At 47.9% G+C, this 16,700-nt stretch overlaps 1 protein-coding gene across 4 annotated transcripts in view; it reads right to left on the reverse strand.

The window, feature by feature from the left end:
* Pde4b (phosphodiesterase 4B) overlaps positions 1–16,700 on the reverse strand; it is a 604,839-nt gene that overhangs the window by 101,501 nt on the left and 486,638 nt on the right. The window contains exons 1-3 of one of the 4 annotated variants that reach the window (XM_034501659.2): positions 10,190–10,223; positions 10,024–10,094; positions 1,795–1,844 (exon numbers count right to left, since the gene is read on the reverse strand). The exons of 2 other annotated variants lie outside the window; for them this stretch is intronic. The gene's annotated coding sequence lies outside the window, so the exon portion shown is untranslated. Of the gene's footprint in view, positions 1–1,794; positions 1,845–10,023; positions 10,095–10,189; positions 10,224–16,700 lie in introns of those variants that run through there. One more of the 4 variants, XM_076934603.1, reaches the window with a different exon arrangement.

Genomic DNA, 16,700 nt, shown 5'->3' on the forward strand with positions numbered 1-16,700 from the left:
TCTTTCACAAATTTTCAATAAAATAAGTTTGAATAAAAACTTATGTTTTAAAGCAGTGCTCCGGTGCTCCATGCTGTTCTCTCAAAAGCCATGTATTTTTCATTCCCTTGAAAGTTTCTACTTAAACACGCCTCTTTGTCATATGCTGATAAATATTAAAATAACAGGAAAAATCTGCCTGACTTATTTCAGCTGATAATAAGAACAAAACACGGGATGTGTGTCTCCTCTCTCCTCTTCTGGCTGTGGTTTACCGTTGAGAAGATTCCGAAACCAGTAATTACGTAATAATTGGTACCACCACAGTCTCTTCCCAGAGAAAACCGAGGATTGTTGTAGTTTGCCACAAAGACAGACAAAAACAAATTGCCTTAAGAGGTATCCTTACTTCTTTGCTCCATTGTTTCAAAGGCACTTTAAGAAAGCTCCAGGTGCCAAGCTGTAGTCAATGTGCCAATAATCATAAAACATCTTTCAAACAGTGTTTTTGCTATGAATTAATTTATAGAACCCTAAGTACCCTACACCCTTCTGGTATATGTCCATATTTATTATAAGAAACAGTAAATATATTCTAAATATTCACATTGGTATCAGAAACATGTTGGTAGAATTGACAACAAAGCTGCCTCGTGGGCAGGCCAATAAGATGAAACAATAGGCGGTTCAAAACAGCCCCTTTGATCTGCTCGGCATCTAGCAGAGCTACACACTAAGGGGCTACTCTGTTTCTTTTTATACCTAACGGAAGTGGCCCATCAGCATGCCGAGGTTTTGAAGTCTGTGGGTAGAACACTGTTTTCCTTCTTTCTACCTCATATCACAGGGCTCTCTGGTGTACAGTCACCTTGCTTCGTGTCTTTTCTTTCACTTTTTTTCTACATCTTTTTCCTTCTAAAAGTTTTAAAAAGCATATTCTGTAAGTGCTTCAGAAGCCAGCAAGCAATGGAATGCACTCCCTTTGTTCCCTTTGTTCAGAAGTTAATAATTTATGACACTTCTGAGATACTTATGGCCGTCATACTACAGAACACAACATCCAGGGAGGAAGTGTCTCAGTATGGAGGAGGGAACTAGCACTGTTAGGTATGAGAGCACCAGGCCCAGTGTATCTCAGTGTCTAGTGGTGTCTTGCTGAACTCCTGTGCTATAAGAATGGGACAGGTTCAAGGGAAAGTAACTCATGGACTTCAACAAAGTCACTTAAGTGATTACATGTGACAAATACATGTTGGACATATCTCTCTGGTGTTCCTCAGAGGTGGCCCTTTTTCTCAGTGGATTTCGATACACAGGAAGAGCAGATGCTCGTAATTGAAAGATGAGAGGAACGAAGCTGGATGACCTCAAGAGAAATGCTTTGTGACCTAGAAAGAACTTTTGGTTTCACACCTGGCTAGGATGCAGAACAACTTGCAGCTATAGCTGATGCTAAGAGGAAATGCATTAATATACCTTGGGGACCTTGGGCTAATGTGGGCACCCTGCAGGGAAATGCCTGAGGATTAGCACTCCTGGAGTTCGCTAGGGTCAGCAAGCTAAGGTCAAGCTGCACTCTTGACCTATGTCTGCCTCCTCTTCTGGAAACAGCAGGACCACACATTTAATTGTGAAGTCCTAGGTGCACAGTAGTCAGTTTGTCTACTTGGGGTAAATGTTCAATACACTGTTGAAAACAAGTTGTCAAGTGACATGCTTCTGAGGGCTACAGTGTGTGTATAAAGGCTGTTGTTCTAATAACAATCTCGAATAATTGCTTTGGAATGCAGAGATGGATCTCCGGAGGAGGCCTACCTTGCAGGCTGACTCTGGAGACTGGAGCCTGACTAGCCGCTGGTGACCTCCTGTGGAGAAGCAGAAAAAGAGACTGAGTATGCATTGAAAAGCCCCTCTCCCCCCAACCTGTTCATGATCTCTGATTCCCAGGGAGATTTCCAGGGCTTAATGAGCTATCCAGTGACATAAGGCTATCACCAGAAGGCAGGCTCCTGGAACTTGGGTAGATGATTGCAATTCTCTCACATCCAGATGGCCTGGAATTTCCCTCTGCACAGCATCAGGATGCAACAACTCCCCAGGAAGGAAGTTGTTTACCTCAGGTCCCTTGACAGCCCCTCCATTTCAGGTTTTCTGGAAGAGCCTTTCAGAAAAAGACAGTTGCTTAGGTCTCAGTCCAGAAGTTAGCATGGATCCCAGTTCTTTGAGGACAGAAAGTCACAGAGGGGCACTTAGAGATGTGTCAGTTCAGGACCTACATTATTTGCACCTCAGGCAACTGAGACAAACATTTTGCCAAATGCCACATACAGCAACTAGCCTAGGTTTCTTAACTAGAGGCACTGGCTCTTCATGGAGAAATGAGGGTGTTATTTTTCATCATATCCTTACACCAAAAGGCAAATGAAACAAACAAGCCAACATGTATTCCACTAAGAGTGCAAGGGCCTTTTATTTGTGTGAGTTTATGGTATATCTTTGTGTGCACATGAGTGTACATGAGTGTACATGAGTGCACATGTGCTTGTCTGTGTAGGCATGGGTGGAGGCAGGGTCTCTTACTGAAGCTGGAACTTGTCTTTTCCAGCTAGGCTAACTGGCCAGGAAGTCTCTGGAATCTGTCTCTGCCACTCGGGGATAGAGCTAGGAGAATATGCTGTCTCATAATCTTTTTGTATTAGCTTTTATTTCTTGTTTCCTATCACCCTCCAGCCCTTTGCCAGTCTCATCATCCTTCTGGTGCTTGGCAAAATTTCTCCATCAGACTCTCCCAGATTCCCAGTGCATTGCTGAAGGCCCTCCCTGTAACAGTATACAACAGTGACCTCTAACTTCAGAGTGCATCAGAGTAATCTACCAGACATATTAGAATATTTTGCTCCAGCCTGCCTCTGGTCTTCTGATTTAGTAGACCAGAAGCAGCCCTGTCTCTGGGGTTTCAAAGCAGTGACCTGCAGTCAGCATTGTCTATGGGGTCCCATGCAGTGGCTTGCAGTGTAGAGATAGGCCTGCATTTCTAGCAAGCTCTCAGATGTTGCCAACACTGATGGTCTCAGATTCCCCTTTAGAAGCCCTGCCAGTAGTCTGTTCCACTGTCCCACAGGGACAGGATGTTGTTGATGACCAAGAAAGAGATGTAGACCAGTAGTTCTGAGTGTTAAGTGTCCTGACATTTGTGAAGGTATCCTAAGAAAGACAGACACTTGTGACCATCCCTTTGACTTTTAGACTACTGAGACAATGGATCCCAAGAAATTAGGATTTTTCCCCACAGGAAAGAGAAGAAGAGATCCACACAGTGCTGAGGACTTGTCAGACCTGGAGCTGGGATAGATGGATTAGTAATAGGCAGGACCACAGCTTGAGCAGAACTCTTTAGTTATGGGTCCCTCTTGCCTTCTATTTAACCTAACAGTCTGTCAGGAGCCTGAGGATGGTCTTGTGTATGTGTGAGGGATGAGGGTGCCACTGAATTGCTTCCCAATGCTGCTACATTGAATAAATCTCTTTTATCTGCCATTAAAAAAATTGTCTCATTTGACTGGTTTGTTATGAATGCTACTCAGCCAAGGCACAGGCTTTGATGCTAACAAGCTCTGGTAACATAAGCAAACATCAGACTCATTTGGGAGGCATTTAATAAATACCTTTCCCACCTCTGAAGAGTCTATTTTCATATGCCTGGTACAGGGCCTAGGGATCTGTATTTTAAAGTCCCTTTTGCATCCCCATGCATAGGCAGGTCTGAGGGAGAGGCCAAATTCTAAATGATGGAGAAAAGTATACAAGGCCGTTGCTGAGAAAACCTCTGCTTGTTGGGTGGCCATAGTTGTGACTTTTCTCCCAGATATCACCTTTCTCTGGGGATAAGAGAATCTCTGTGCATCTTTTATGGAGTTACAAGTCCATGGACAGGGTCCATAGCTACCACCATGGCCTGACTGGGTGATGCTCAGCAATATTCTCTTTAGCATCTGATTGTCATGTGTGATGGGGTAGGGAAATCCTCATGGCAAGATTGCTGTTTCTCTGTTGGACACCGTGCTTGACATTTCTTAGTTTCCTCCATGGGGAGTGTTTATCATTTAACTTTAGGGAGTTATCATTTAACTTTAGGGAGTGTTATCATTTCTCTAGACGGGAGAAACATGCTACAGCACACATGGTGGTTTCCAACTGGCAGGGAAATATTCAAAGCCAAGTCTTTCTGAATCCAAAGTGCTAGCTAGATCCTTACTTTCATTATACCACTCATTGAACACTCCTGCATTAATCTTTAGAGTGGGGGGGTTTTATTTGTTTGTTTGCTTTGTTTGTTTTGTTGTTGTTTTTTGTTTCAGGGAAAATTGAAGGGTTCCATTCCAACGTCCCCAGCCTGGCATGCAAAGCCTTTTGGCTTTCGGTCCTTACCATACATCTCTAGTTTATCACTAGACTTCCCCTGTACCTGACAGTTCATCTCAGACCACAGACTGGCTGTGTGCTTCACATGCATTTCATACTTCTCCCTTGCTGAACTCCAAAATTGTAATTAAAATATGAACGGTCTAATTAGGGTTTGATACATAACTCCCTAGATTAAAGGTAAACTTTATGTAGGCAAGGGAAGACTTGTTGACTACTGGGTCCTAGGATGTTACCCGAGAAAGCTTTTATATGCCAACACTCACTGAGTGCCATGCTAGGTAAACAGATGCATGAAAATTTGATGTGCACTTTGCTCAGGCCCAGGTGGGTCTCTTCCTTTGCTTTGAACTCAGTTTACTCCTTTCTTGCTGATACTCAGGCCATTCTTTTGCTGGGGAAACTTTCCTGACATTAAACATCATGTTCCTTTGAAGATTACAAGTCTTCTTCAAAAGGACACCATATTCCTATTGAAAATTGTCCCATCCCTCATGGTGCCTTGGTGCTCTGTCGTGGTTTGTAGACTGCTGTGCATGTTCTCTCTTATTGCTGTGACTTTGTAGACATCTGTCTTGGAGGCTGACTTTTTTGTATGACTTGGGACTATATTGACACCATGTGCACTTATGCTGGAATGAGTGGTCCTCGCCTGTGCTATGTAGTTCCCCACACTTACTGTACTGTTGTACTGTAGTTCAACTCCCATCTTCCTGTCTGTCTCCTCAGCACAGCAGTAAAGAATGTAAGGGAAGACTAAGTCTCATTCCTAGCTGTGCTCCTGCAGTCTGGCATGACATCGGAGTGATGTACATCTCACTGCATATCCAATGGGTTCACGGCATCTTTGAACTTTTGTCCTATCCAGCTTTCTGAGTTGCCCAGGAGGTTTTTGTGAAAGTAGATCACAAACTAGGAACTCTTAAATGTTAGAAATACCTACTTTCTCAGTAGCTACTCACATCATCTAATTCCTTCCACAATTTCTTGTAAATTCCTTTGTTTTGGAAGTTAATTTGTGAAAGTATGGCTTTTACTTAAAGTTGTTCATTCAGTTAAGTATTCCTGTATGAGAGACAAGGCAAGGGCCATGTTTATTTGGTTTATCACTTCTTCCTGATAAGTGGTCCAGAAAGGGGACTCAGCACACTTTAATGAGTGGATGGCTGCTGGAAACCACACTATTGTCGGTAAGACATGAGACTGGCAGCCAGAAAATTCATGAGCCCAAGGGAAAAGAAACGATATCTGGTGCCTGGTTTCCCATGGTCTCCAACTTATAAAAGAACAGTAGGAAGGTTTTTACCAGGTTGCTGAAGATGTTGGTAGGAACAGGGCAGGTTTGTGGCCACAGTAGTTCATGCTTTCAGCCTGAATTGTGTAGTGGAAAGAGAACTAGGCTGCAACAGAAGCCAGGAATCTTAACCCCAAATCCAGATTCTGGCACCTTCTAGCTATACAGGCCCTGGCAGCTCACCGAACCTCAGTTTCTTTCTCACTTGGGGCAAGCAGGCAGTAACTACCATTTCCCGATGATTTACAGTGTGTGAGGTCCTGTGTGAGGGGCTCACATATATTTCCTCACTTTCTCTGAGGGAATTTGGCTAGGTATTTTCCATATCTGAGTGTTCAAGATTTTATGATTCTCAACTAATTTAAATCCCATGCCAAAATATACACAACTCTGAAAGGCATTCCAGGTATACACTAAAGAAGATGGCTATTAATATTCAAAGAATATGTACATTCTGATCAAATTATACCTTTGAAGGATTGTGAATGCAAAGATGACGTGATTCCCTTGTATGACACTGATATGTCACAAGTATCGGTCATTGCTGCTGGATGATGGAAGAGGCCATCTTGGGTAATGGGTGGCGAGCACTCTCAACAGCACTATTGGTCTTTTGGAAGTCATCAAGTACTTCAAGGAAATGTCTCTGATTAACAAGCCCAAATGAAAGTTACAGTTTTCAAAATTAACTCCTGGGACAACGGAAGCATAGGTTTTTATTTGCAGCCAAGAAATATAGGCCCAGTCCCTCATTTCATTAAGGTGAAAGGAAACCTCCTCAGCAGAAATTTTACGATTTTTACCCTTTGGGTGGCAAAGCCTGGCCAGACAATGGGCCGCTTTATACAGAGCAAGGAGCCAAAAGATAAAAGAAACCGTAAGTTAGGAGAAGTATAGTTCTGTGTGGGAGTTCCTTTTCACATAATAAACCACACTAGCCAGATGTCTCATGAAAACCACTCCAAGGACATAATTACTGCTTAAATGCTACATTCAAGACAGGGAGTGGTACCCTGGAACCCACGTTAACTATCCCAGAAAGCAACTTCTAAATTCCACGGATCTTACAGCTCCAATTGTTAACATAAGTTAATGCAAGTGAATGGGAGGGGGAACGCTCCCTGCACCGTGCACCTCTGGTAGACAGTCTTGTCTTCACTTTCTTTCCCTATTTGTTGGTGGGCAGTGACTCCCTAGCAGTAGAGTGGAGTATATCATTGGACCCTCAGCTCTCCAACCTACCCCTACCATACTGGTCCATTTGTGGCTTAAACCCAACACTCAGGTCGTAGTCAGAACCTCACAGAAGTACTCAGACCCTATTGGAGAAGCTTTAGAGGGTTTGTCTTTCCTGAAGTTTTTGTCCTTTGATGCTCATTACAGAGATACTTGGGATCAAGCTGGAGATAATAGCTCATGCCTGTATTCCCCGTGCTTCAGAAGCTGAGAAAGGATGATTGCAGTGAGGTCAAGGCCAGCCTGAGCTGCACAGTGATTTAGTGAGTTCCAGGTCATCTGGGGTTATAGAACCCTATCTCAGAATAAGATAATCAAAAAGTCTAAAAATAAATGGCAAGAATAACTCTATAAAACATAGATATGGATTTGCAGAAGATCAGTAGATGCCAAGGGCTAATTGCTGGAGACATACTGTCTTTTATAAATATGGCTTGTCTTGGACAAAGGTGACACAAGGGGCCTTGGTTTGAGAGATGGTTCTCAGTCTGAGAGTGATAATGCCTTTAGGTCCATTCTGTATATGATATTTATTTAGTGTCTTAAGATACTTGATCACTAGAGCTTCATTTAATCCAGAACACACAGCTATCTGAAGATCTGATTCTTAAGAAACCATCTTCAATGTATTAGTTATCAGGGTTAGGCTGTCAATAATCCTACTGATAGAGGAGGAACATACACACTAAAAAATAGCATTGAAAATATCATGTGTACCCATGTCTACGTAGATCTGTGTAACATATCGGTCTGGTCTCAAGGATGGTTATACTAAAGAAACTTCTGAAATTTACTCATCACTTCTTCCTTGTCCTACCTGTAACACTGTGACCTGGGGCTTCCTTCCTAACAAGACTGGCTTAGTACATGCTTGCTTTTAGCTTCTCTGGTTGTCCTCTGTTTCATATGTTGCTCCTATGTAAATGTTCAAGCCATCCAAGGGCTTTTGTCTGCAACCAGGAGGAGTCAACAAGTGTCATGAGTAAGAGGAGCACACCACTGGCGTCAGGATGCTATGCTCGAGTAGGACACAGGAAGCTGTGTGGTTGAATAGTTGGGTCATTTAATCTCAGCCTTGACTCCTATCTGTAAAGCGGAAGTAATGATATCTGTCATGACAATTGCTTGTGGAGATCATTGCTGAGATCATTGATATGAAAACCCTTCTAGGTTCAGTAAGATGAATTATCAGTTATAATAGCTCACAGTTACTATGCTGTATGCTTGTTGAGTGCTTTCAGAATATTAATTCACTAAATCCTCATACAACCTTATCTTATGGTTTAGGAAACCAAGACCCAGAAAAGATAATTAACTTGCCCATGTATATGATTTCCAAGCAGTAGAACTAAGTGTTGAGACCACTAGGAAGAGTCCCAGGAACCAATTACATGGAGAACAACATGCAAGGGTAAGAAAATTTCTAAATTTCCAAGAAGTTTTCTAAATAATTAACGATCTATCTTTCAATATTTCTTTATTCAGAAACACATGCACATTTATCTAGTGATGGGCAATGACCCATGAAGACAGTGTACTAGGTCATTAGCATGCTTTTGGGCCAAATTGAGACCACTTAGGTAGGATTAGCAGGGTCAGAAAAGCATATTGAGAAAGATGACAGTCAACATAAAAGATGTCAGAATTTGACTAATCAGACACTGACAGAGATAAAGAGACAGTCCAGGCAGAGAGGGCCCGCAATCAGTATAGAGAGGAATAGACAGAAAACTCCTGGATCTCAGTTGCTTCAGCCCATGTGTCTGTGAGACATGATCTGACTGTTCACTGATTAATCACCAGCACTTCCTGTTAGAACATAAGCCACAAAAGGGCAGAGACGTTGTCTGTGTGGACCACTATGAGATCATCAGTGCTTGATACGAAGTGAATGACCAGTAAGTATTTGTGCAACCAGGTACATGCAGGCATGAATGAACAGTGTGGATGAAATAAATATTCATGGAATGGATTAATAAGTGAATAAACAGGAAGCAAAGGTCCAAACTCAAGTCTCTAGGTTCCATGTATTGGCTGGGTGTCCCTGAGTGTTGAAGGTTTCAGATTTTCTCTTTGTTTATGTCCCAGATTCTGAAATATCTTAATAATCATGGTGAGAAATCTTAGGGCATGGAATCAAGACTGAATGGAAAATTTGTTTGCTTCACATGCACGTTCCACAAACAACCCAGTGGTAATCTTATAAGGCAACTAATTATGTGCAAGCTGTCACTCGAGGCCAGATGTGGATCTCTTCATTCTTGGCAATTGTATCAGAGTTTAAAAGTCTGAATTTTGGATTTTTCAATAGGAATGCTCAACTCTTACTTTTTTCTAAATATACTATAAACAATGTTCCATCACATTAACTTAATCTGGGTTTTGAGGCATCTTAGGTACAAGGTAAACGCATCTACACTTCATCCCCAAAAGTGGTCCACAGTAATGTCCAAGCCAGAGATAGGCATGATCACACAAATAGTGTATGAGATAATGCATTCTGGTGGGAGCCTGAAGAACAGAAGCTATACCAGGGTAGGAGAGATAACAAGACAAGTGTCTTGCAAGGAGACTTACTTAAGTATAAACCACAGGACAGAGAGAAGAGAGTAGTTGTTCAAAGTAGGCTCCACCTGTGCTTTGCATCAGAATCTGGATGAAGCCATACAAATGATGGATGGACGGCTTCACAAAGACTGAATATAGATAATGCTGTGGTAACTACCAACTGAAAAACAAGAGAATCAAGCCGCAGATCTAATGCTCCTCTAACCCATGGTACATTTATAAGCTAGTTGCCGGATTCCTGAGCACTCAAGATTTCCTTCTCTAAAACAGAGGTTGAATGTATAGGTTTGCAGCCTTCTCCTAACCCCTGTCAAGATCATGAATTCTATGACCTTCTGAGGCTATGATAATCTTTGAAACACAAATGAACTTCATGGCCTTTAGACTGTATATTTCCAGATGCGTTGTGTGGTGTGACTTAGTTTGTAGGGCAAATTTCTAGGTAATGTTTGTGTCCAGTGTCCTCCAATGTTCTGTGATTTTTGTGGGAGAGGACTGAAACTCTGAAAAACAACAGGGCTTACTTGTTTGGTGCTCCATGAAGGTTTGTCAGCAGGGTGAAGTTGTTTCTGACGCTTCGCAAGCTGGCAAGAACCTGCAAGGAGAATGTTTCAAAATTGGTTAGGGTCAAAGGACTGTATTTAAAATCACACCAGCAATGAAGTTCAGGTGAGCATGACACCTACGTACCTGGGCGAAAGGAGTGACAATCAGGTCATCGCCGTGTCTGGTGAAAAGAGAGAAAGAAGCAGAACAGATGAATGTCAACTGTGACATACATGTTACATGTTAGTTTATCAGTGTTAGTGACCTACTTGTTCTGGGAGTTAGGCAGGAGCCCAGGAACCTGAAGGAGAAAACTAGCACCCAACTCATGACTCTCAGCCTTACTGTGAGATTTTGTCTAAAAGCTTTGGCAAGTAAGCCTGTGTCCTCGGGGCATGTGGTTCCACTAAATGGCAAGCCCAGATTTTTATAATTCAAACTGACTTGTGGATTCGACTTGCCTGCGCCAGGAAACTCAAAGCGAAGGCTGCCCATAGGCACACTGCGTATTGGAAAAAAATGGTATAACAGTCTGGATAAAGGGTAACACTGGATTTCCTGGCTTTTGTTGATTTGAACCACAGCTTTAATACCATTTAAACACAGATTTCTGTCTGGGAATCCCATTACTTTCTGTTTTTAATATACTTTCTCTCTCTCTCTCTCTCTCTCTCTCTCTCTCTCTCTCTCTGTTTTTTAGTTCTTAAAGTACCCAAGGAAAAAAATTTTAATGGGAATGTGCAGACTGAGCCTCCTAAGCAGTAACAGTTGACACTCATCTGGTCCCAAAGACCTAATTATGCTCTGCCTCCTGTTTCATCAGTCTGCACTTGGGACCAGTGAAAACTGTGTTTGCAGCAACGTGCTTTCCGTGTGCTGGCATCTGCTCCTTAATCTGCTAAAGACTGCCTTCAGCAAGCTCTTGGCTGAAGGTTTGGGAAACCGCATTGGCCACCATCACCAAATTAGGTTAATTTGCTGGCACCCTGTGAATCAGCAACATGGAAGCTGATGGCAGCAAGCTCCCCCTCCCTGTCTGGCCTACCTCCTCTGTCCTCTATCATCTCACCAAAAGTGGTGCTTTGCTCATGGTCATGTGAGGGAGGGTACCCTGCAATAATTAAGATCCTGCCGGGTACCAGGCACCAAACACCATGTGAAGTCGGGTTTCAGAGCTGCAGAGCACGTGGGTCCCTGACGACCCTTCTCTGATGTGGGCTTTAGTTAGCAAGGTGCCTCGTTAATGTGGCAGTTTCCACCCTCGTCTTTTGTCAGGCATTCTCTGAAATTTTTCGCAGGCCCAGTTTGGACAGTGATAAGAACAAGAAAAGGAACTGGCAAGCAGTAAGCACTCTATGTGATTGGCCTGTGTGCAATGGCTGGCTCATTTACTATTGACCATGCAGCTGTGAGGCAAGCACATTGCAGGTGCTGTCAAACGGGTAGCTGCTGTCTAGCCTGTAGCTGGTAAGTGGAAGACCTGGGCCTCTTTGCTCCCTCAGATCTGTGCTTTAGACACTATGTATTTGTGATTTTATGTTGACATACAATGACACAGTTGACAAATCAAGGTATGCAGAAGCCATGATCTTGAAAACAAAAACATAATAAAGGAGATTAAGAAAATACACACAAACACAGAAAGAAATGCCCACAGTGGGCACTGAATGGTAGCTTGAATGGAATGCTGCATACCAAAAGAGAGATTAACTCTGGATTAGTGGAAGTAAGAAGGTTGTGGCTGAGTCAGAAGTGTCTGAGGTGGGCTTTTAGGGACAGCGACATATTCGGGATAAGAAGGCAGAGATGAGAGATGATACTAATGAGAGAAACGGTAATGGCAGAGGACTTCACATGGGAAAACAGCGGATAAAATCTTTGTTGGCTATCAGAAAACATTTATTATAGGCTTGCATAGAGAATATGGTTGGAAGGTCCCCCATACCTGAGATATGGGGGACAAAGCTTGTAATGTTATGATTAACTCCTCCACAGGACCAGGTGAGCTGGGGGTGGGGGGGTGGGGGTGGGGGGTGGCTCAGTGAAGTAAGGGGTGAAATAGACAGGCCAAAAAAGGTTTTCCAAAAAAGCAAAATGTCGTGGATGCTGAGGGACGGGATGTCAGGAAGAGCCAGGGAGGAATGGTGAGAGGGTTACTGGCAATGAGAAAGAGGCGATGTGGCCAAAAAGGGAACAGGAAATGATGCCTTGAAGGGACGCCAGGGATCTTGTTAGAATTCAGTATTTGCTTGCATAAGGAAATAGTATTTTCATTTAAAAAAATGAGCATCTGAGAAAATAGTCATGAGTAGAAACAAACAAGCAAAAAAAAAAGTGCAGATGACTTGGGATTTTCATGGGTCCCATGAGCTTTCGGGGTACATGTTGAGTTTAAGGTGGTTCTCAGGGATACCCAGGTGGCACTATGGTCCAGGATGGTGGTGTTCACAAGGGATTGATACTACAGAGTTAGGCTTCACCAAGGCAGCAGGGAAAGCTATGGTAGTCATTGGGAATGTCTTTGTTCGTGGAAGTTTATATAGTTAAGGAGGCCAAAGGAGAAGCTCAGGGGTCCCAGAAAGGGGCTAAAAGGAGAGAGAGACTAAAAATGAAGTAAAAATGATTGTTAGAAATGGCATGTGGTAACTTGCACCCCAACTGCCTGCATTTTCATATGGCAAACATCCAGATGGGTGAAAGATCTTCCTGTCCAGATTTTTTAGATAACGCTGACATAGTTCATAACACGCAAGGGTGAGCTGGAGCACAGGGAAATGGATTTGGAGTCAAGCAGATCTTCAGTGGCTCCTGGGTTTTCTGGTCTTTAACTATCAAATGGAAGTCAAGTCATTGAAGGAGACAGATACCTCACCACACACTGAGCTGGGCGGCAAATCAGCCAGGAAGATCCAGACACATAAACTCACATAGAGCTGATGTTGGGCAAGTGATCTGGAGAGGAGCAAGACTATATAAACTAACAATTAAGGAGGGAGTGCACCACAGCAGTGTAGCAGCAGAGTTTCTTCCCTGAGGACTTGCTTTTGGAGTTGGGACAGCAGGATATTCAGAAACTTTGGGGACTGGGGAGTGGGGGAGGAGGAGGAGACGGATTGGCAGATTGCCTGCACTGGTTCTGTAAGATCCTTTGAGTGGCTAACGTAGTGCTAGAGGTCAAATAATAGCTGCTAGAGATATGAGCATATTTAAAATAAACATCAAGGAAGAAATTAAATAAAATGAAACAAAAATTTTTTAGGTTACAGAACTATTTTGAAATCATAATATACTATTTTACAAGTTAAGAATAGAGTGCAATTGCAATAGAAAAATATTTGACTACGGAAATGGATTTATTTATTTATTTATTTATTTATTTATTTAATTTTCCAGATAATTCAAAAAAGCAGTTTACCCTTCTCAGAAACAAAAGGAAATATTCAGAACTGTTACACAAGCACCCTCTAGTGACATAATTGGAACATTACACTCTTACAAACTAACTTGATGCCTCCACGTATGGAACAACTTCTTGCAATTGGATCTTGGAATTGAGTGTGTAGGTCATATCCTAACCATGAAACGACATTTTGCAATGCAAAAAAAAAAATATGCTGATTCTCGCCACTAGACTCTGAGTTGTATTAACTTACTCCACATTTCTCTATATGTGGAATTGTCTTGCACTAACAGTTGCCTTCAGCCTGTCTTCTACAAATTAGAACTGTGGTCATTGGAAGCACACATCCTGCCCCTGGGCAATGTTGTCTTGTTTCTAAGGTATTGTTATCACCCTTGAGAGTTAGGCAAGAGTGTCTCAACTACTTCATCTGCAAATGGGAGTTATGTGAAAAATGAGGTACTCCTCAGTAGCGGGTCTTTATTATGGTAACTAGGCAGTTACCTAATTACCTTCTGCCTGTCTTCTGCCTGGTAACAATCTCTTTAAGATATGTATGGCTGCCCCTACTGCAGTCTGTAGGACTTACATTTCTATTGTATGGTAGTTACAAAATGCTTTCACAGACATTGCTGTGTGACAGAAGGAAGAGCCTAATTGTTAAGGAGTGATGTAGTTTTCTAGCATGTTGGCCAGGTGGAAAGCTTCCGTCTGCCTCATCCCACAAACATCCACTAAGTCTTGTCAGTCCCAACTTGCAAATATCTATCAATTGTCCATCAAGCTGTCTCTGCTGCCAGTCCCCGTTTTTGAGATTACATGCACAGGAGGACACAGCTGCCCCTAGCTGCTTATTTACTTATGTTCACTCTTCAGCTCCTGAGGTGGTTTTCAAGCCAGACACCTCTTGATGTTCTCCTTAAAGGACTTTTTGAGTGCTGCTTGCCTACAGCACACAAAACAACTCCTAGGCCTTTCATGACAAGGGGGCTGTTGCCTCACCAGCCTCAGCCATCCCTCTAGCTAGCAAGCTGGTCAGTGCAGCCTTCTCCCACCCATACCTTCCAACCCTCCTAGCCTTTTTATCTCAGCTGGACCTCCTCCAATAGGCCATTCCATAGTCAGGCTTGCCAAAAGTGTCCTGCAAGCCTCTCCAGTGTTGCCTTTATTTCTGAAGGTATTAACGTTACTAACTGGCTTATATATCCTTTAGATTTTGAAGGCACGAAAAGTGTCTTATTTATTCTCAATATGTTTACATGTAAGTAAATATTCACTGAAAGAAAGATTGAACATGATTCATATTACTAGCTGGAAAGGTAGGCATGTCATTGATTAATATGCTTATCTAGGGCCTTGTTTACTTTAAATCCTGGGTCTCTGGATTGCATTGCTATCTGAACATCTGGGGTTCAAGCCTGGTCCATGCCTCATGCTTTCGCCTTTAACTGCAAAAACAAAACAAAGCAAAACCAAACCAAACAAAACTGTATTCCTACCACAATGAGGCTATGGAGACTAAATGACTGTAAAGTATTTTAGCACATGGCATACAGGTAATGCTTCATCAATGTATAGTTTTACTTTCAGATAATTTAGACCATAAGGGAGAGGCCTGGTCTTAACACAGGGGGGCAAAAAAATGGGGGGGGGGGGCTTTGAGTCTTTGATAGGGGGGGGGGTGGGGGGGGGGGGGGGGGGGGGGGGGGGGGGGGGGGGGGGGGGGGGGGGGGGGGGGGGGGGGGGGGGGGGGGGGGGGGGGGGGGGGGGGGGGGGGGGGGGGGGGGGGGGGGGGGGGGGGGGGGGGGGGGGGGGGGGGGGGGGGGGGGGGGGGGGGGGGGGGTGGGGGGGGGGGGGGGGGGGGGGGGGGGGGGGGGGGGGGGGGGGGGGGGGGGGGGGGGGGGGGGGGGGGGGGGGGGGGGGGGGGGGGGGGGGGGGGGGGGGGGGGGGGGGGGGGGGGGGGGGGGGGGGGGGGGGGGGGGGGGGGGGGGGGGGGGGGGGGGGGGGGGGGGGGGGGTGGGGGGGGGGGGGGGGGGGGGGGGGGGGGGGGGGGGTGGGGGGGGGGGGGGGGGGGGGGGGGGGGTGGGGGGGGGGGGGGGGGGGGGTGGGGGGGGGGGGGGGGGGGGGGGGGGGGGGGGGGGGGGGGGGGGGGGTGGGGGGGGGGGGGGGGGGGGGGGGGGGGGGGGGGGGGGGGGGGGGGGGGGGGGGGGGGGGGGGGGGGGGGGGGGGGGGGGGGGGGGTGGGGGGGGGGGGGGGGGGGGGGGGGGGGGGGGGGGGGGGGGGGGGGGGGGGGGGGGGGGGGGGGGGGGGGGGGGGGGGGGGGGGGGGGGGGGGGGGGGGGGGGGGGGGGGGGGGGGGGGGGGGGGGGGGGGGGGGGGGGGGGGGGGGGGGGGGGGGGGGGGGGGGGGGGGGGGGGGGGGGGGGGGGGGTGGGGGGGGGGGGGGGGGGGGGGGGGGGGGGGGGGGGGGGGGGGGGGGGGGGGGGGGGGGGGGGGGGTGGGGGGGGGGGGGGGGGGGGGGGGGGGGGGGGGGGGGGGGGGGGGGGGGGGGGGGGGGGGGGGGGGGGGGGGGGGGGGTGGGGGGGGGGGGGGGGGGGGGGGGGGGGGGGGGGGGGGGGGGGGGGGGGGGGGGGGGGGGTGGGGGGGGGGGGGGGGGGGGGGGGGGGGGGGGGGTGGGGGGGGGGGGGGGGGGGGGGGGGGGGGGGGGGGGGGGGGGGGGGGGGGGGGGGGGGGGGGGGGGGGGGGGGGGGGGGGGGGGGGGGGGGGGGGGGGGGGGGGGGGGGGGGGGGGGGGGGGGGGGGGGGGGGGGGGGGGGGGGGGGGGGGGGGGGGGGGGGGGGGGGGGGGGGGGGGGGGGGGGGGGGGGGGGGGGGGGGGGGGGGGGGGTGGGGGGGGGGGGGGGGGGGGGGGGGGGGGGGGGGGGGGGGTGGGGGGGGGGGGGGGGGGGGGGGGGGGGGGGGGGGGGGGGTGGGGGGGGGGGGGGGGGGGGGGGGGGGGGGGGGGGGGGGGGGGGGGGGGGGGGGGGGGTGGGGGGGGGGGGGGGGGGGGGGGGGGGGGGGGGGGGGGGGGGGGGGGGGGGGGGGGGGGGGGGGGGGGGGGGGGGGGGGGGGGGGGGGGGGGGGGGGGGGGGGGGGGGGGGGGGGGGGGGGGGGGGGGGGGGGGGGGGGGGGGGGGGGGGGGGGTGGGGGGGGGGGGGGGGGGGGGGGGGGGGGGGGGGGGGGGGGGGGGGGGGGGGGGGGGGGGGGGGGGGGGGGGGGG

The sequence above is a fragment of the Arvicanthis niloticus genome, chromosome 5 (assembly GCF_011762505.2).
Source record: "Arvicanthis niloticus isolate mArvNil1 chromosome 5, mArvNil1.pat.X, whole genome shotgun sequence".
Lineage (NCBI taxonomy): Eukaryota > Metazoa > Chordata > Mammalia > Rodentia > Muridae > Arvicanthis > Arvicanthis niloticus.